This window comes from Lycium barbarum, chromosome 5 (assembly GCF_019175385.1).
Source record: "Lycium barbarum isolate Lr01 chromosome 5, ASM1917538v2, whole genome shotgun sequence".
Taxonomy (NCBI): domain Eukaryota; kingdom Viridiplantae; phylum Streptophyta; class Magnoliopsida; order Solanales; family Solanaceae; genus Lycium; species Lycium barbarum.
Genome location: NC_083341.1, coordinates 8253289 through 8274885, shown reverse-complemented (window position 1 = coordinate 8274885; position 21597 = coordinate 8253289). Strand labels below are relative to the sequence as shown.

At 35.9% G+C, this 21597-nt stretch overlaps 1 protein-coding gene and 1 pseudogene across 1 annotated transcript in view; both read right to left on the bottom strand.

The window, feature by feature from the left end:
• Positions 1-21597, bottom strand: part of LOC132640338 (scarecrow-like protein 14) — a 39139-nt gene that overhangs the window by 17186 nt on the left and 356 nt on the right. The gene's annotated exons all lie outside the window — the stretch shown is intronic.
• Positions 11618-12899, bottom strand: LOC132640339 (scarecrow-like protein 14; annotated as a pseudogene).

Below are 21597 nucleotides of genomic sequence, written 5' to 3'. Positions count from 1 at the left end.
TACCTAAAACAAATCACCCGTATCGATTTTTAGATTTTTAAAAATTAAATCTTAAGTTTTTATAATTTTATAACCATAACGAAATAATTTGATAGCGTTTAATTTTATAAAAATAAATCAAAAAAATTATAGAACTATAATGAATAAATTTATATATAAAACATGTTTCTATATATTAAGTTTAAAGATAACAAAATATTATTTTTTCCTCCTTGGGCCTGGGTTTACAGAAATGTCTACAAGCCAACATGTAATTAACACCCAAAGTCCCAACTCCAAAATCTATTCTACTACTCCTATTGAAACCGAATTATTTCCGTCATTTTGAGTAGCAAGCCAGGTATTGGATATCTTTCTCTTTTATGCTTTAGAATTTTTCTCGTTGGATTCTTAATCTTCTAATATACTCTATTCTTGAGTAATTCTAGCTCGATTAATATTTTTTCCACTTGTATAATATGTATCGCTGTTGTCTCAGCTAATTTATTAAGTCCATTTTTCATGTTACCTTGATTCATAACCTTTCAAAAAACAAAAATGTCTACAGAGTTTTGCCAAAGCCTAATTCAATATGCATCTTATTGCGTTCTAACTTCTACTAGTGACTCTCACATAACATTTTTTTTAAAATACCGAAAATAATCGAATCGTACTGATATCAAAGAGAAACCAATATGATTGAGATGGTTTTGAAAAGTCTAATTTTGATTATACAAAATAGAATAGCCAAAAATTGATATGGTGTAAATTTTATAAATTAATCGGCCGAACCCACCCATGCATACCCTAGTTTTACCCATTTGGACATAAACAATTCAACTATATGTAAATATGGAATCTAAGCATTTATAAACAAGTATTTTAGCTATGAGTAATTTTAAAAATTGAATTTCAGCACATAAATATATTTTAGCTATCAATATTTTACAAGTTGAATTTCAATATTTGCCAAGTCATATTGAAATATACTTGTTTCAAGGCGTATTTCAAATAACATACACCAATTTTCACTCATAAATTTTCGACAAATTACTATTTCCTTATCTATGTGAACGGTGTCAATGTTACGCTTCGACAAGTTGTTTTTAAAAGATTGTATCATATTAATTTTTCGGTTACTCTACACATAATTCAATATAGACTTTTTAAAACAGTTTCAATTATCTCGGTTTCTCTTCGATATCAATTTGTTGTGAATTCTAGAATGATGTGTTTCAATGGAAGCATGACACTTCTCATTCTCTTTTGTTGTCTTACTTGATCATGTTCTGTTGGTATTGGGAAAATATTCAAGTTTGACAATCTTAACGTTGGTCTTTATGCTGAAAACAATGAATGTCTTGATTCTTCCGACGAGTATTGTTTTCTTTGTAGTCCAGTTTGTGTCATGTACGCTGGAAATGTTTTCTTTATGGATTATGACAATATCATAAAAGTGATGTATTCGAGTAGAAGTTTTTATTATTTTTTTATTTTTAATAATATTAGTCTCTGATCACGTGTGTTGCACGTGTATTCCATATCAATGGGCTTAAACATTTTAAATGTTATATATATTATTAAAACTTGAAAATTACAAGGTCAAAATGATGAATGTTATCTTATTTATTTTACTATAATTAAACAATTAAATTAAAAGCATCAACTAATAAAATTTAAAGGAAAAATAGCAAGTATAAAATGATGAAATGTTGTCTCATTTTATTACATTTAATCAAAAATAATAAATTAAAACACCAACAAATAATAACGACGAAAAAAATAATACACAATATTTCCAATTGACATAATCAACTATCTCATCTAACCCTTCGAAGAACAACAACGCAAAAGGGGTATTTAATTGTAAATATAAACAAAGAAATATCCCTAAATTATGATCAAAGATTCAAACAATATCAATTCCATGCCGCCAAGAGGAAGATTTAAGATCATTCATTAGGTTCCGAAGAGTAAAAGAAACATAATTTGATAATCATGCCTTTTATTGCTTTTTCAGCAGGTCCAAGATTTTTGCCAACCCATGGTTTGCAGCTGCTACTTCTTCTTCATGCTCATCATGAGAGTTAAATCGTTTCCCGTATACTTGGATTCACGAGGAGAAACCTGGTCTTGATGACTCCCCACCCTAACTTCTCCTGTTGCCGGATTCCTTTCCTATGCATTAGTGTTGTTCAATACTACATCAATATAATTTGGTTTTCAGTGTTCGTCATCAAAAAAACTACCTAGTGACAGAGATTAAAAAGTAATAAGTAAAGTAATTAGAGCAACAAAACAATATTACTATTATCCTTAGCCCCCACGGTGAGCGCCAAATTATTTACCCTAAAAAAGAGTACAGTTAAATTCATTTGTGGTCTAAATGATACTTGATTTGATTTGTTATAAATAGTGAATAATAAAGCCAATAATGACTAGAGAAATAGAATGAATAAATTAGTAAAAAGTATATAAAGCAATAATCTATATATAATATAAAACTAGGCATAGACAAGGTGATGTGGCACCTCTCTATGGCCAGCATTTACATTTATCTTTTTTCTCATTTTTTTGGTTTTTTTTACTCATTTTTTCTGATCAATCATATTTATATTTATCTTTTTTTGTTTTTTTAACTCATTTTTTCTGGTCAATAATATATCTCTCTATCTCTCTCTCTCTCTCTCTCTCTATATATATATATAAAAGCAGGACATAGGCCTGTTGACGTGGCACAACTATAACACAGGATTCACATTTATCTATTTTTACAGATTTTTGCTAGATTCACTAATTTTCAGCATCAGAAAAAGACAAAACCTTGCCTAAAAACACCTCTTCAGCCCAATAAACACCGCTTTCACAATTTAAAACTCAGTAAGTCACGCCTCTTCCTCTTATATTGGACTCTCTCGCTTTTCCGGTTGAATTTCACGCCTAACAAGTACTTCCTGAGGTTGGACGCTCTCACTTTACCGGTTGTTGATGTTGCTTTTTTATTTTGCATTGATTGATAGTTTGGTACTACTTACAATTCGCTTAGCCAGACTTATCTTCAACAATGATATTTTGCCTATTAAATGATGCATGAAGTGCAACTGGTTTGTTCTTATAGAAAATATGCTATGTCAATTGACTAATGAAAAATATCATTCTTGTAATGGTTTGTAGGACCAATATTATCGAATACCTAAGAGAAGGCTTCCTAATTACTTTTTAGGGTTTTTATTTTGGGATTTTGGCTCTTTGCGGTACAATCAAACTTGGATGAATACTTGCTGTGTATTTATTAACATTACTCATGCTGAGCCATATTTTTTTTATTTTTTTTTATTATTCATTAAGAAGAGATATTGAGCCATATTCTCCTCCAAAAAGTTATTTGACAAATCGGATTTTTTTTAATGCCGTCTATTTTTTAGGAGTGAATTTATCATTTTCTTCCTCCGATCTTTGTCTTGAATGAGTTCAAGTTTTTTTTTTTTTTTTTTGCTAATTAACACAAAATTTGATTGCCCCAAATCTTGCATTAGCAGTATTTTAGTGTTTGAAGTTTGAAACAATAGCAATATCTTTATTACTTGGTTAATTACTAAGTTGTTACTTTATGAAAACTTGGATGTGAATTGATTTTCTATCTTTCAAAGAAAATGGGTTAGCCTGCAAGTTGCATTATCTGTTCAAGTAATATATTACTTTGTGAATGACTATGTGGTTAATTATTTTTCTGAAAGATCATGTGAACTCAGTGTAGAATCCATCTATTAAGAGAACCTTTGCATATTATCTCAAATATTTGAGTACCTGCTGAATCTAATATGACACTGTTTTTTCACCTTTCTGTAGGCACTTTATTTGATTTTAGGAAGAAAATTTTGACGGATATGGATTCTTACATGTGAAGTTTTTCCTAACGATATTTAAATCGGCTTTGTACAGTTAGCTAAAGCATGTGATAAGCCAAAATACAAAATCTCCTGAAATCTCTTGCCAATCTCTTATGTATATATAACTGGAGGACATGAGCCCGGTGACCTGGCGCAACCCAAAAACAGGAATTGTATTTATCTATTTTTACAAAATTTTGAAATTTCCTCTACTTTCCAGTGTAAAAAAAAAAACATAAAAAAACTAGAAAAACCAAACGACACTTTTAATAGACCAATCGTTTTACAATTGTTCCTACTCTTCTCTCTCTCTCTCTCTCTCCCTATTCTTCTTCCATTCCCTGTTCCATTTACCCCGAGTAGACTGACTTGCGTATTCCTTTCTTTCCTTCCTCTCTCTATATTCTTCCTTCATTCTTAAGTCCATTTTCCCTCCTACCTTTACGTACGATTTGCAGGTTTCAATTACTCTTCTCTCTGCATTCTTCCTCCAATAAATCGACTGAAAATACTACAATTCCGCACAGGTATGCAAATTTCCGTTTTTCAACCACTTTAGGTATGCAGCTTTTTGTTTTTCGACCAGTTTATTTTACTTTTGTTGCATCTCGGCCATTTAACTATTCCCTTGGAGATTTTCTCACACTTCTTTGTTTTACTAAAACATGGCTCTTTAACTCCCATATCACGAATAAAGTAGTATTTTTTGGTAAGAAAATTGAATCTCTATACCACTTTAACATTTCTCTAGAATTCTCTTACTCTGAGTGATTATATCTTAAGAATTTACACTGTTGGAAAACATGTTCTTTCTAATAGGTCTGAAATTTTTCGAGAATAATCATTTTCACTGTTGGAGAAGCTGTTCTTCCCAATAGGTCTGAAGTTATGCGAGAATTCTCATGGGAGGCGTAGAAAATAACTTCGGCACAGGTATGCAACTTCTCTTTTTATCCACTTTATGTTACTTTTGTTGCATTGGTGTCTTGGCCACTCAGCCATTCCCTTGGAGATTTTCTCACACTTCATTTTTTCACATAAAAGTCATCTCTTATCTGTTCAAACTCTCTCTTTGTTGTGAATGAATTCAGTTCCCTTCTCCAACGGAACACACTTACCCACAAAGCACAACACACTAAAATCCCAATTACTCTGTAGCAAAAATGCTCAGACAATAACTGACCTAATTTCACATTTTGTCGAATCCTCACCCTCTTCATCTCTTTCTTCTAAATCTGTGAATAAACTCAACGAGAAAAATCATTTGCCTTTTTTGTTCAGAACAATGAAAAGACATTGACAATCATTATGTAAATACTTCGGCTACCAGGTAGTAACAATTCTCCTTTTATCATAGATGGCCACACTAATTAAACGACTAGATTATGGCGAAAACTCTTTCTTTTCAACTGACTAGAAAGACTGTTATGGTGCTTTAACTTGTTTGGATATCTTTTACCTTCAATCATAAAGATCATAAAAGATTTTTCTATTTCCTTTCATGTTTGGTGGGAACGACTCAATATATGCTGCTGTTTAATTTAATGCACTATGATGGGTTTCTGTCTTCCCGGGTGTTTGCCATTGAAATAAAGCGTAAATGTAGCTCATACAGTTATCATTTCGTACACAAATTAATTTAAATTTAAACTGATTAATATAGCTGCCCATATGCTTATTATTTCCATAATACAACTTATCTTTTACAATACATGATTACTTCGATGGATAAAAAAATGTACAATATCATGCACATCAATTTTCTCAATGGTGACCCATATCGAAATGAATAACACTAGAACTTCCAACCGTTAGCGCAAAGGACAGGATAATTGTGACACAACATCACCATGGATAACTAAGGTTTGTGAATTAAATGCTAAATTGATTATACGGTGACTTTACTATTTAAGCATATAGATTTCCTTATGTTTGTTGAGACATAATAAAAGCATGTCTAAGGTATGACAAAATTCCCACAAAATTTGCTTCAGCTTTCTTTGAATATTGAACTGGTTACTCAAGTTTTTAAAAAAAATTGTGGAAACTTTCCATTGATCAGGCAATATATGAATGTAATTATATTCTCGGATGTAAACTTTTGTTCTAGCTCAATCTAGTTGGATCTATTCCCTCAAGTTTTGGGCAATTACTGTCTTTACAAGTCATGTACTTCCGTCGAATTAAATGTCAGGTGAAATTCCAAACATTAACACTCATCAACAACATTTAACTCCATCTTAGCACCAGGCTTCACCTATTTAGTAGTTAAAATAAAACTTAATATAATTCCAAATTTAAAATTCTTCTATTGCATCTCGCTAATAAATGCAGATAAATATACAAAGTTATAGGTAGAAACTAATTGTAATTTCTATGATATATTATGCAGGGATTGCGGAAAACAAGTTTACTTGGGTAACCAAATGTTTTTGTTCATGAATTGTTTCTAAGTAATTGCAAGCTTCAGCCGAATATTTTAATGAGAATTTGAATCTTACAGGGGGTTTGATGTTGCGCATGCTGTTGATAGGTATGACGTAGTAGTTAGAATGAGTTTTATTGTAGTAAAGATATAATGACACTATTTAAATGGAGAAATCGGACGGTTATGGTGTTAAAGTTTTCTATTAATATCAGGGCACTTGATCGTGCTGCGATTAAATTTAGAGGCCTGGATGCAGATATCAATATTAATTCAGTGATTCTCATAATGATCTAAAGAATCGCGGGTAGATAGCTAATTCTTGAATTACCACCTAAATTAGATATCTTTTAATCCCAATTCGGAAGCTGATCTTGGCTTACTGTTATCGTCTTGTGACTTGGTATCTAGATGTCTAATTTCTCAAAGGAAGATTTTGTGCACATACTTCGACATCAAAGCATTGGGTTCTCTAGAGGAAGCTCAAAATATTGGGGAGTCACGTTGCACAAATGTGGACAATGAGAAGCTCGGATAGGGCAGCTTCTCATAAAGAAGTGACTTATCATGTATCTCACCATAGCTTAGGAATGTCATAATATCAGTGATACAACTATTAAAAAGCTTTCTTGGTATATTATCATGTCATTATACAGATTTTATTATCTAGAAGGAACAAAGTGAATACGAGTATCATTCCCACATGTAAGATGTACTTTTTGTCAAATTTAGTTGAACCATTTTGAATTATTGTCGATATCGAGCTTTATGTCGTTTTATTCACGAATATTAGCTAAGCATCCTTTGTAAGTTAAATGAGGTCATTAGTGACCGCGCGAAGCTCAGGCAAATTACCTAGTATTATATAATACACACATGGATTAAAGAAACATTAATCCCAATAAGGGCTGTTACAAAGTTACGACCTTTTATGTTCCGTAGTAATTAATCATTACAGCCTTTCATCAACGGATCAGACTAAATGTGTAATTGTCTTTTCCTCCTTTGTCTTGGTTAAATTCTCCATTTGAAATCTAAAGACTCTAGCACTAAATAAAAATTTGAAACAGTTTTTCCTCATTATACTGTCACCGCCACTATCTTCATTCTTCGCACACTCACTATAACGTGCATCTCCTCTACATGGTTATCAAATATTGGGTATCCTCACAAAACCAAAAGTTTCAACACAGTGAAAAGCTCTATGCTATGTGCTGCATGGAGTTGTAATTTTTGTCCTTTTGTTTATCATTTCGGTGAAATATCAAGGATTGACGGCTGTATTAGATGTTGGCTAAATTTAATCTTGGAGTTTTTTTGTACGCTTATGTGTATTGTTCTCAGTAATCTTTTCAATTTAATATGTTACTGTGCTATGCTTGAGTTAGAGCCTGTTTGGATGAGCTTATGCCTATAAGCTGCAAACAGCTTATAAGCTAAAAAAAAATAAGTTGGGGTAGTCTAACTTTTTTTTTTGGCTTATAAGCTGTTTTCGATGAGCTAAGTCAAATGGACCCAATTATTTTTTTGAGCTTATTTTAAGCACAAAATGACTTTAAGCTGGTCAGTCAAACACTCAAAAAAACTGAAAATAGCTTATAAGCAACTTATAAGCCAATCCAAACGGGCTCTTAATTGTATCAGTCCTTAAGTTAGACTAACTTTCTCTTTTCTAATAATCTATTACCATGTTCTAAAATAATTTAGCTGTATCAAATTTTAAGATAAGATTTTTCTTTTGTTTGATCTCAACAACAGGTACTACTCTCAGTGATCTTTTCTGTTTAATCTATTACTGTTCTATCAATTCTTAAAGTTGTCCCAATAATTTAAATGAGATATTTCTTTTGGATCACTGCATTATTTTCGTTCATTTGTAGTCTGTGAAAGAAAATCGCATTTCAATTTTTTATTAGTGATGTTGAATCTATTGATATTTAGATTTTTAAGATAGTGATAATGTCATACTCAGTGGCGGAGCCATCCTTGGTCATTGCACATTTTCGTCGGTTTTAATTACACTATGTAGATAGGTATCGTTTTTTTTTATAATGTATATACTATATGTTGAATCCCCTAGATTTCTTTGTGTATTAACTTTTTTATATTTTGACTCTCCTTAGTAAAGTCATACTTGTGACCATAGGGATCTTTACTGTTAATTTTTTTAAGCAGAATAAATAGATTATATACGATTATACACACGTTATACATGAATTATACATATATTATATATCTGCTAACTATTTTTAGTTATATTTCATGTATTTAGCATTCATATCTAATCACTCTTTTAGATTTCCCATTTCACTGAGCATTTAAGCTGAAGTTGATTGATTAAGCGAATCAAAATGTTCTTGAAACTGAACTTTTAAAAATTATATATTTTTGTGACTTATATTTTTTTGTTTGATTTAATTATTATTCTTGACAACTCATACGATATCGCTTATTTAGAGCACTATGAACAAGTGCAAGTAGCTTTCCAATACTTAAATTAGTGTACATTTAATTTATATTTGCAGGTGAGTTATAATTATGTCCTACTAATAGATGATATTACAACTCTCTTAGACCGGCTCCAATCTATTTTTCTCTTTAAAATCTTTTACTGCTTTTTGTCGTTTTTATTTCATTATGCTCAATAAATCTTAACAATTTTGGTAAAAGGAAAAAATATAGGATCAAAAGGACTTAACGAAAATGTAATTTTAATATCCACTAGATGGAATTCCTAACATTGCCACTCTTCTCATTCTATTTTTTTTCCTTTCTGCTTTTACTTTATTTACTTTTCGTTTTACATTATTTTTAATTAAATAGAAGATAGACAATAAAAGTTTTACTATTTAATGAAACAAAAAACTCAAATGCCTATATATTTGTATTTGATATATGGGTAAATTACATATATATATATATACACACATATTAAGGATAAATATTTACGAAACGTGATGATTGTTTTCTATTTACAAAACATAACATTACAAACCCTATAACAAACATAACATTACAAACCCTATAACAAACATACTTTTAAAAAAAAAATTAAAAAATTAAAAAATTATTTTTTATTTTTTATTTTTAAATTTTTAAATTTTTTTGGCTCAAAGATTTATATATGAAATGTGTATATCTCGCTCAAGACTTAAAAAGTTCGCTCAAATTTTAGTGTATGAAAACTGTATGAAATGTGTATATCTCGTTCAAGGCTTAAAAAATCACCTCAAAATTGTATGTTTGAAAACGGTATGAAATTTGTATCTCGCTCAAGGCTTAGAATTTCGCTCACATTTCGTATATAAAGTTCATGTTAGATTTCTCTAAAATTAATACGACTACAACAATATTGTATACAACTTTGATACAACATTCAAGACTTAAAATAATCGCTTAAATTTTTGTGTATGAAATGTGTATATCTTGCTAAATTTTGTGTTTGAAAAACATATGAAATGTGTATATCTCGATCAAGGCTTAAACATTACGCTCAAAATTTTATGTATGAGAATGGTATGAAATGTGTATCTCGCTCAAGACTTAGAATTTCATTCACATTTTGTGTATGAAAAACTATATTAAAAATTTCGCTTACACACACACATTTCATACATTTTTCATACACAAAAAAATGAGGTAATTTTTTAAGCCTTTGAGAACAATTTTTTTTTTTTTAAAGTTTAAAATATTTTTTAAAAAAAATTATTTTTTGAAAATAAAATAAAAAAATATAAAAATCCGTCATGTTTCATAAAATATCGTTATGTTTTGTAAATAAGAAAAACTATCATCATATTTCGTAAATATTTCTCATTAACATATATATACACTTAGTTTCCCTTGATATATAGCAAACTAAGAGAATCATGTATTAAAAGCCCAACACACGCTTTTATGTATAGTATATAAAAGTGAATATGTTTTATCTAAGCTCAAATTGTTATGAAGTATTGATTAGAGCTATAAAAAAATTATAGTTCTTTACGATCGCGCGAAGCACGGGCTAATACACTGGTGAATTAAATAAGTTTGGGCTTTGTTGATCTTTGGAGAGAATCCTTTGATAGGTTTTCCTCTAGTGGAAAAATTGTTTGCTTTGGCCTTGCAGAACTAATAGTAACTTAGTATAAAAGAATGATAAAATAAACTTAATTGCTAAAAATTAAATAGTATGAATGTGTGTAAGTTGTTATTTGATGATCTTTTTTAGAGGCCTTCAGGCTCCTTTTATAGTACAAAATACATCAACACTTAATCTGTAATTAAATTCTAATAATGAGCAATAATTGATAATAAATGTTGTTTTAATTTTAAATCGTAACGTCTGCTTTGAACCCCGACCGGTCACACAATGTTTATCTTTAATTAATGACCCGAAACAATTGACTTGACAAGTTTGCTCTGGGGTTAACCGGGGTCTCTCGTTCCGACCAAGTTAAATGACTAAGCAACATTTCGTATTCAAATGCCACGTGTTCCCTTCTCGTCATGCCATGTGTCAAGCTATATTTTATTATGTATACACCTTACAACACAAAAATCTTGTTCAATGTACTTGGTCATCAAAAAATTACATTATAGAAAGTAAACATAGGACATCTAGTAAAAACATCTCGTGCACTTGTCCATCAATTAAGAAGCCAAAACAAGAAATTCTGCTCTGACATCTGAGGAATAAGAAAATCATCATAGCTTTTTGCAAAATTCAATAATCAACATCAATACCAAAATGCAACTAATGAAATCTAATCATGATTGAAACGAATATGCAAATCGACAATAAGCATGTAGGAACTCGCCGTTATTAGTAGAGATACCTATAGAACCTTCACAAATCATTACAAAAGCTATATCTAACTAATAGCTTGTTTGGCCAAGCTTCTAAAAACAGTTTAATTTTAAAAGTATTTTTCAAAAAAGTATTTTTTAAGAAAAGCAGTTTGTGCTTGGCCAATTAATTAAAAAAGTACTTTTGAGCAGCAATTAGTGTTTGACTAAGCTTTTAAAAAGTACTTCTATCTGTATTTTTCTCAATTTGGGCAAAAACTATTTTTTTTAGCTTCTGAAAAACTGATTCTGTTACTCCCCCAAAACACTCATTTTCTCTCAAAAGCTTGACTAAACACCTCACTTTTTTTTTTTTACAATAAGCACTTTTTGAAAAAATAAGTACTTTTGAGGAAAAATAAGCTTGGCCAAACAGGCTATAACATGGTTGATATAAAGTACAAATGAAAAGAAACCAACATACATATTGCCTATTTGTTCAATACTTTTAATGTTATCTCCTGGCAAAATGAGTAGCAGCAGACACAGATGCTGCTCCAAAATCATTATCATTCCTCTATAAGCAAAGCAGTGATATTAACATAGCATTCAGCCATTCACGGTTGCACTTGTCAAATTAACACTAGAAAAATTGACAATTTGATGCATTGGCACTAGAAAAAAGGTAGCTAGATAAATGAATAACTAGCACTTGGAAAAGTGAATACCATTCATCAGCTCATTGTTTACAAGGGGCAGAGAGATATCATGGCTTCTGAACGTAAACAAATTTAATAAGCTGCCTTCCATGTTGAAAGTGCATATCCGATACGACCCTTCCATCCCTGCAGTAGCCATTCACTATCTACATCAATCACGAAGTTCTTGTCAAACACCTTGAACCGTTCTGTTGTCATTCTCATGATCTCCTCATCCAAAGGAAGCTGTCGAAATCCAGCCTTCATAATTCGGACTTGCCACTGCTTGTATGTTTCTGGCCTCTCAATTCTCTCAGCACCTTCGCACGCGATGACATTCATTGCCTCCGGACCAAGTATATTCTTTTAAACCAGCATTCTCTCATGTACTTCCCGGGGAATAATAGCATCAAGCATATCAAACAACGACGAGTAGTAAAAAATAGCCTCGCGGAATCGTGAGATAAAGAATGGGACATTATAACCACCACTTACAATCCCCAGTATGAAAACATCTGGATTCAACCTCCTGATAAGATTCAGAACAACATCTCTTGGACTATTTACCACCACGGTCTCATCAAGTAGATTTTTAAAACGGTACAGACAGTTTACAACAAGAACCTCGCCCTTATTGATCTTAAGATCCTCGAGTTTAACCGTTTCCCACTTCTGCGCTATCATAGTAGTAGGCACGAGCGGAGTAGTGCGGAAACCATATGCATATACATATTTAAATGAATTCCAAGACTCGACGAATAAATACATATACATACTGATATTAGAAGGCTCAAGGTAAGCATCGAGTCCATCGGAATTAGTATACAAAAGTTACGAACTTTCAAATTACAAAACTTTCGAAAAACACATCATAAGTCATTTTCTGAAAATTTAGTATCATTCATATTGAGGAACTTTCAAATAACATTATAGGGTACTTCAAACAGAGCCTTAGGATCATATGCACATATCCAAAGTATACATATCCAAACTTAGGCCATATCAAATATTTTTCAAACCACATCCGGAAACGTATCGACTAATACTTCAAACATCATAGGCATGTGACAAGTCATATGTAATAGTTTATGGAAATCAAAGACATAGGCCATCCTAGTGGCTCTAGGAGTAGAATTTCTTTGGAGCATACATATATGTCATTCATTTATTGCATAAAGGTCATGCCAAAAAGGAAGAACGGTAAGCTTTACATACCTCGATCGCTCACTACTAAATCTCGATCACTCGCCAAACAAATCCCGACTCAAGTCTCGGGCTCTCCAATATCTACAATAATATTATCAATTACCCAAAAATTAGCTACAAGTACTTAGGAGTTTAATTCTAATTAGTACTTGTCTACAGAAATTTCGGCAGCATCTCCCCTGCAAATTCAACATTCCCGAGAATTAAACTCGGCCAAATTCATCAACAACCATAACCATGATATCAATAATCAATTTAAAACGCATTCCACATTAGTAACCTTCCTTTCCAACATAATTCATCAACATTCAATTCAACTACGAATTTTCAAGCCGATATCGATTCTTACATATCCACTACCAATTCAAGATCATTCAAGTGCAAATTCAAAAGCATTTCATACCATTTTACAAAATATACAAAAAAATCCACCAAGACTAGAATTCATCCGAAATCGCCAACCTTCGACACAACATTCACAACACATTTTTCATCTTCCCATTTCATCAACAACAACCACAATTTCCACTTTAACAATTCCATTTCCATAATTACATAAATCAACAATAAAATCACAAAATTTCCTACAACAACTTAACAAAAATTTTCATGCCAACTTGAACTAAAATTCTTTCATTTGCATTAAAAGGCCATTACAACACAATTAACATAATAAATAAAATTTTGATCATTCCTCTCCATCCACCCATTTTCGGCCACACACACATACCCATGACACAAAATTTTCATACTCTACATTCATTCCCACATACTACAACATATATATAAACTTCTTCCAAGAGAAAAAGAAGTAGAATTCTTACCTTTTCCAAATTCTCTACTTGGTAAACAAGTACTTTCTTGCCTCAAAGCTTATACCACGTTGAAGAGGGTTCCCGGCTTAGTAGGAATTCAGAAAGAGATGAGTTTTGAACCAAATATTTGAGCTCCACAATGTTTTTTTTCTTGTAGTGGCCAAATGGCCCTTTGTGATGCTCTAATTTTTTTTCTATGTTCTTGAAAGTTCTACTAAGTGTAGAAGACTAGAGGCCTCTTCCCTTTTATTTAATTGGTCTTGAATTGTCTTGGGCCCTTTGCAATGGGTATGGCCGGCCACTCCACAAGGGGTTGGGCCTCCCTTTTTTTTTCTAGCTCAATTCATTTAGGGGCTTATTTTGTAATTTCCGAAACTAATTTCCGAAATTTCAATTTTGCCCTTAGCCTTCCTCGATATTTCCATATCAACATTTCATGGACAACACACATATTTTAAATAGAGATAAAATTATGGCCTTATTTCTTACAAGTCAAAATTATTTCAGAATTTCCGAATATGCGAAAATGCGGGATATAACATCCTCCCCCCTTTAGAACATTCGTCCTCGAATGTTAAATTAGCCTTATAGGTCTCATAAACATTTGGGGGAGGTTCTTCATATGGGCAGCACATATAAATCATTCATTAATCAACATAACCAAATACGAAATTTAGATTACCTGAAGGCATAGGAAACAGGTGAGGGTACTTCTTCTTCATCTCGTCCTCCGCTTCCCAGGTCATTTCTTCTCTATTATTATTTCGCCACAAGACCTTAACAGAGGGTACATCTTTGGTGCGTAGTCTCCTCACCTGACGATCCAGAATAGTTACAGGTTGTTCTTCATAAGATAATTCCTCCGTTACCTGAATATCTTCTATGGGGAATACTATGGAAGGATCACCAATACATTTACGAAGCATCGACACATGAAATACCGGATGTACTGCCTCCAGATCGGATGGTAAGTCTAGCTTGTAGGCGACCTCGCCTATCTTCCGAATAATCTGATAGGGCCCAATATACCGCGGACTGAGCTTTCCTTTTCTGCCGAATCTCATTACACCTTTCATAGGAGACACTTTCGGAAATACCCAGTCACCAATCTGAAACTCTAAGGGTCGACGCCGTTTATCTGCGTATGATTTCTGTCGACTCTGGGCTGCTAACAACCGTTCCCGAATGAGTTTTACCTTATCGACTGCTTGCTGGATCATATCTGGCCCGATCAATTTTGCTTCACCCACATCGAACCAACCAATTGGAGATCTGCACTTTCTACCATATAAGGCTTCATACGGTGCCATCTGGATGCTGGAATGATAACTATTATTATAGGCAAATTCAATAAGCGGCAAATGATCATCCCAACTACCTCTGAAATCAATAACACAGGCCCGTAGTATATCTTCCAGCGTCTGTATAGTACGCTCGGCCTGTCCGTCGGACTGAGGATGGAATGTCGTACTAAGACTTACCTGAGTCCCCAATCCCTCCTGAAACGACCTCCAGAAATTTGCTGTAAACTAAGCACCTCTGTCGGTTATAATAGATATAGGAACTCCGTGAAGCCTTACTATCTCTTTAATATACAATCTGGCATAATCCTCAGCCGAATAAGTAGTCCTGACCGGAAGAAAATGGGCTGATTTCGTCAATCTATCAACAATAACCCATATAGAATCACACCTGCGTGGAGTGCTCGGTAACCCTGTAATGAAATCCATATTAATTATTTCCCACTTCCACGCTGGGATTTCTATTTCCTGCAATAACCCGCCGGGCTTTTGATGCTCGATCTTAACTTGCTGGCAATTTGGTCACTGGGCAACGAACTCTGCAATATCTCTTTTCATACCATCCCATCAATATAAGCATCTGAGATCGTGGTACATTTTTGTGGATCCGGGATGAACAGAATACCAAGCATAATGTGCCTCTCCCATAATCTGTCGCCGCAGTCCTGCAACGTCAGGCACACATAACCTGCCACTATATAGCAATACCCCATCAGGTGGCATCTCGAATTGGGTCTTTTCCTTATCAGTGGCTATATCTCTGTAATGTACAAGAATAGGATCCTTGAACTGACACTGTTTTACCTCTTCCATAATTGATGATTCAGCAACTTCTCGGACAGAAACCCCAATATTTCCAGAATCGGCCAAACGGACTCCAAGGCTGGCTAACTGATGAATTTCACGGACTAATTCCTTCTTCTCTGGCTGCACGTCGGTCAAACTGCCCATAGATTTGCGACTAAGTGCATCTGCTACAACATTAGCCTTTCCAGGATGATACAAAATATCGACATCATAATCTTTCAATAATTCAAGCCATCTTCTTTGCCGCAAATTCAGCTCCTTTTGCTTAAAAATATACTGAAGGCTTTTGTGGTCCGTATAGATATCAACATGGACCCCATATAAATAATGCCGCCATATCTTCAAAGCATGAATCACCGCGGCCAATTTCAGATCATGGGTGGGATAATTTCTCTCGTGCGGTCTGAGCTGCCGGGAAGCATAGGCTATAACTCGACCGTGCTGCATTAATACACAACCTATCCCAATACCAGAAGCATCACAATAAATAACATACTCATCTGATCCCTCTGGAAGAGTTAGAACTGGAGCTGTAATTATTTTTTCCTTCGGCAACTGGAAGCTGCGCTCACAAGCATCGGTCCACTGAAATTTGGCTGCCTTCTGAGTTAACTTTGTTAATGGTGCCGCAATAGAAGCAAAGTTATCCACAAACCTCTTGTAATATCCGGCCAATCCCAGAAAACTGCATACCTCAGTCAGCGTCGTGGGCCTAGGCCAATTTTGTACAGCCTCGATCTTCTGTGTATCGACCCGAATGCCATCTGCTCCAACGATATGCCCCAAGAATGCCACTGAAGTTAACCAGAATTCACATTTGGAGAATTTAGCATATAATTTCTACTGCCGGAGTGTGCCAAGTACGATCCTCAGATGATCCGAATGCTCCTCTGCTGATCGTGAATAAACCAGAATATCATCAATAAACACAATCACGAACATGTCAAGGAACGGCCTGAATACCCGATTCATCAAGTCCATAAACACTGCTGGAGCATTAGTTAGCCCAAAAGACATCACTCTGAACTCATAATGCCTGTACCGGGTCCTGAAAGCAGTCTTTGGAATATCTGCCTCTCGTACCCGCACCTGATGATAGCCCGAACGCAAATCTATCTTCGAAAAATATTTAGCACCCTGCAACTGATCAAATAAATTATCAATCCGGGGAAGGGGATATTTATTCTTGATAGTCACCTTATTCAGCTGTCTGTAATCAATACACATCCGCAGCGACCCGTCTTTCTTTCTTACGAATAATAACGGCGCTCCCCAGGGAGACGTACTAGGTCTGATGAAGCCTTTTTCTAATAGATCTTTCAGCTGCTCTTTCAACTCTTTCAATTCGGCAGGTGCCATTCTGTAAGGAGGAATAGATATAGGCTGGGTATCTGGCAATACATCTATCGTGAAGTCTATCTCCCGCTCAGGGGGAAGGCCTGGAAGCTCGTTCGGAAACACATCTGGAAATTCATTAACAACCGGAACTGACTGGAGAGTAGGTGTTTCTGCTCTAGTTTCATGCACTCGAACCAAATGATAGATATACCCTTTCTGGATCATTTTCTTAGCCTTGAGGTATGAATAAACTTACCCCTCGGCGATGCTGTATTTCCTGCCCATTCTATAACTGGTTTCCCTGGAAACTGGAAACGAACCACCTTTTTCTGGCAATCAACATTAGCATAATAGGAGGCTAACCAGTCCATACCCATAATAACATCAAATTCCATCATATCTAATTCTACCAAATCAGCCTTAGTGCAACGGCCACATATAATCACAGAACAATCTCTGTATACCTGCTTCGCTATAATAAAATCCCCAACCGGCGTAGCTACCTCGAACGGTTCTATAGGTTCAGGCATTATCCCAATTTTACTAGCGACGAGGGGGGAAATATATGATAAAGTGGACCCTGGATCAATCAATGCATATACGGCTCTAGAAAAGACCAATAATGTACCCGTGACCACATTTGGCGACGCCTCCTGATCCTGTCGGCTGGCCAATGCATAAATGCGGTTCGAAGGACCGCTAGAATCAGAAACCCCGCCACGGCCTCTACCGCGGCCCGCCGGTGCTGGAATACCCCGCCCCGCAGGGCGCATAACTGAGGAGTGGAGGACGAACCAGCAGCCGATCCTGTCGGCTGAGCCGCACCAACAGAACCACCCGCCAACGGACAGTCCCTCATAATATGGCCCTGGCGGCCACAAGAAAAACAGGTACTTGTAGCTCTATAACACTCTCCTGGGTGCGACCGCCCACAATAAGAACACCGGGGCATGGGTGGCTTAGACTGACTGGGACCTCTGCTCGTCTGAGAACCTGAAGCTCTGGAATTCTGGCCTGCTCCAGACTGCCCTGCACCGCCAAACCGTCTACCTGTAGACTGTGTACTCCGGCCTGATGGAGGAGGATATCTGCTGGACCGCTGCTGCTGAGGCTGCCCGCCTCGAGACTCTCCAGAATACCCAGCTGACCTAGCCCGCTTGGGCGGTCTCCCATCACGATCTCTGCTCGACTGGTCCTCTCTATGTCGGTCCTCCATCCCTTGCGCATAAGCCTGTAACCAGGCAATGTCCATACCAGTCTGCGATGCCATCGCCATACAGCTGTCAATCAAATAGCGATCCAATCCTATCACATACCGGTGCATCCGATCAGGCATCTCAGCTACTATGGCAGGTGCATATCTAGCCAGAGAATCAAACTCCAAGCTGTAATCTCGGACACTCCTGCCTCTCTGCCGCAGCAGCAGAAATCTATCAACTCTCGCCCGCCGCAACTCTGGGGGCAAAAAATGGCAGAGAAAGGCGGCTACAAACTCATCCCATACGGCCGGTGGAGCATCCTCGCCTCTGGACAGCTCCCAAGACTCGTACCAATTAATCGCAACATCTCGCAATCTGTGTGAAGCTAAATCAACAGGCTCGGTCTCAGAAGCCCTGACCAGTCTCAACGAGCGCTGCATCTGTCGAATGAAATCCTGGGGGTCCTCTTCGGGCTTTGACCCGTAAAACTCTGGGGGACCACAAGTCAAGAAATCCCGAACCCTCAGACTGTCACGTCTGTCCATATCATCACCCCCTAGCCCGTGTCTGCGAGCCTGTCCTGCTACCAATGTCGTCAACAACTGAACAACCTCTCTCATCGCCCTATCCTCCGCCCCTGGAGCTAATGGTGGAGCCGCTCCAGGCTCCTCTGATGGTGGTGTAGCAGAACCCTCTGACTGGGGTGCACTATCGGGCATAATCTGAGCACGAGCCCGAGTAACTCTCTGTATCTGACTGGTCTCTCCTGCCACTGCTTTGCCCTTCTGGGCAGCTGTCGTCTTCTTCGGAGGCATCACTGAAAGCATAGAAATCGGTCAGAAAGAAATCATCCTAATAGCACAGCTCTATCGCACGATCTAAGATTCAAAGAAAGGTAACACCTTAAATGTCCTGTAGCCTCCTGTTTATAGATGTGGTGCACAACACACCAATAAACAAGACTCTACTAGACACGGCCTGTGACATTCCGAGGACAAATCGCTCTGATACCACTTCTGTCACAACCCAACCCCGTGGGCCGCGGCTGGTGTTCTATTTGGACACCCAAACAGACTTACGTACCAGATCGACATATCAAAGGCTTGGTCAAACTTAACATACATTAGTTTAAGCAGATACTGGGAACAAATATCGTCTTAAGCGGTCACCCGTACAGAAACATCATATCAAATCCTGTAGGCTGGCGGAATAGACATCGCCCCGATACACATACATATACGAACAGATGGGCCGTTTTGGCCATAATAGCAAACGGGACCGCATTAAGACGCTGATCATAATCACAAACAAACAAACAAACATGACCCATGACCCACATATATGACTACAGGCCTCTACAAACCATAACAGAAACATATGATGGGACAGGACAGGACCCCGCCGTACCCGAATAGTCATATCTACAGAATATGCATAACAGAAGATATGTACCAAAAATATGAGCTCCGGATCAAAAGGAGTAATCCAAGTGGCAGAATATGTATCCTATACTAGAGGATCACCAAAACGAGTGTCTGTACCTGCGGGCATGAAACGCAGCCCCCGAAGAAAGGGGGTCAGTACGAAATATGTACTGAGTATGCAAAGCATGAAATACAGAAATCCGAATCATAACCGAAGTGAGGAGTACCGAATATGGATACAGAATGAGTATATCAAAATCTGTGCAGAATATATATATATATATATATATATATATACCATGCAAATAAAAATCATGCATAAGGCTCAGGAACGTGGCCGCCACTCCGACGCTGGCGCCACAACACATCATACTCCAGAAGGTTTCATATCTCCGTACAATCCCCGAACATATCGTATCATCGTACATATCACAACACCAGAACATATCATATGCCATATCACATCATAACGCCGTATATAAGCGGTACCCGGCCCTATGGCGAGGTCTCGGGAACCGTAACACATCATACTGCCGAATATCACATAGTGCGCATGATCACAAAATCGGCCCGGGATCCGGCGAACGATATCATAGTAGTAGGCACGAGCGGAGTAGTGCGGAAACCATATGCATATACATATTTAAATGAATTCCAAGACTTGACGAATAAATACATATACATACTGATATTAGAAGGCTCAAGGTAAGCATCGAGTCCATCGGAATTAGTATACAAAAGTTACGAACTTTCAAATTACAAAACTTTCGAAAAACACATCATAAGTCATTTTCTGAAAATTTAGTATCATTCATATTGAGGAACTTTCAAATAACATTATAGGGTACTTCAAACAGAGCCTTAGGATCATATGCACATATCCAAAGTATACATATCCAAACTTAGGCCATATTAAATATTTTTCAAACCACATCCGGAAACGTGTCGACTAATACTTCAAACATCATAGGCATGTGACAAGTCATATGGAATAGTTTATGGAAATCAAAGACATAGGCCATCCTAGTGGCTCTAGGAGTAAAATTTTCTTTGGAGCATACATATATGTCATTCATTTAATGCATAAAGGTCATGCCAAAAAGGAAGAACGGTAAGCTTTACATACCTCGATCGCTCACTACTAAATCTCGATCACTCGCCAAACAAATCCCGACTCAAGTCTCGGGCTCTCCAATATCTACAATAATATTATCAATTACCCAAAAATTAGCTACAAGTACTTAGGAGTTTAATTCTAATTAGTACTTGTCTACAGAAATTTCGGCAGCATCTCCCTTGCAAATTCAACATCCCCGAGAATTAAACTCGGCCAAATTCATCAACAACCATACCAACAATACCAACAACCATAACCATGACATCAATAATCAATTTAAAACGCATTCCACATTAGTAACCTTCCTTTCCAACATAATTCATCAACATTCAATTCAACTACGAATTTTCAAGCCGATATCGATTCTTACATATCCACTACCAATTCAAGATCATTCAAGTGCAAATTCAAAAGCATTTCATACCATTTTACAAAATATACAAAAAAATCCACCAAGACTAGAATTCATCTGAAATCGCCAACCTTCGACACAACATTCACAACACATTTTTCATCTTCCCATTTCATCAACAACAACCACAATTTCCACTTTAACAATTCCATTTCCATAATTACATAAATCAACAATAAAATCACAAAATTTCCTACAACAACTTAACAAAAATTT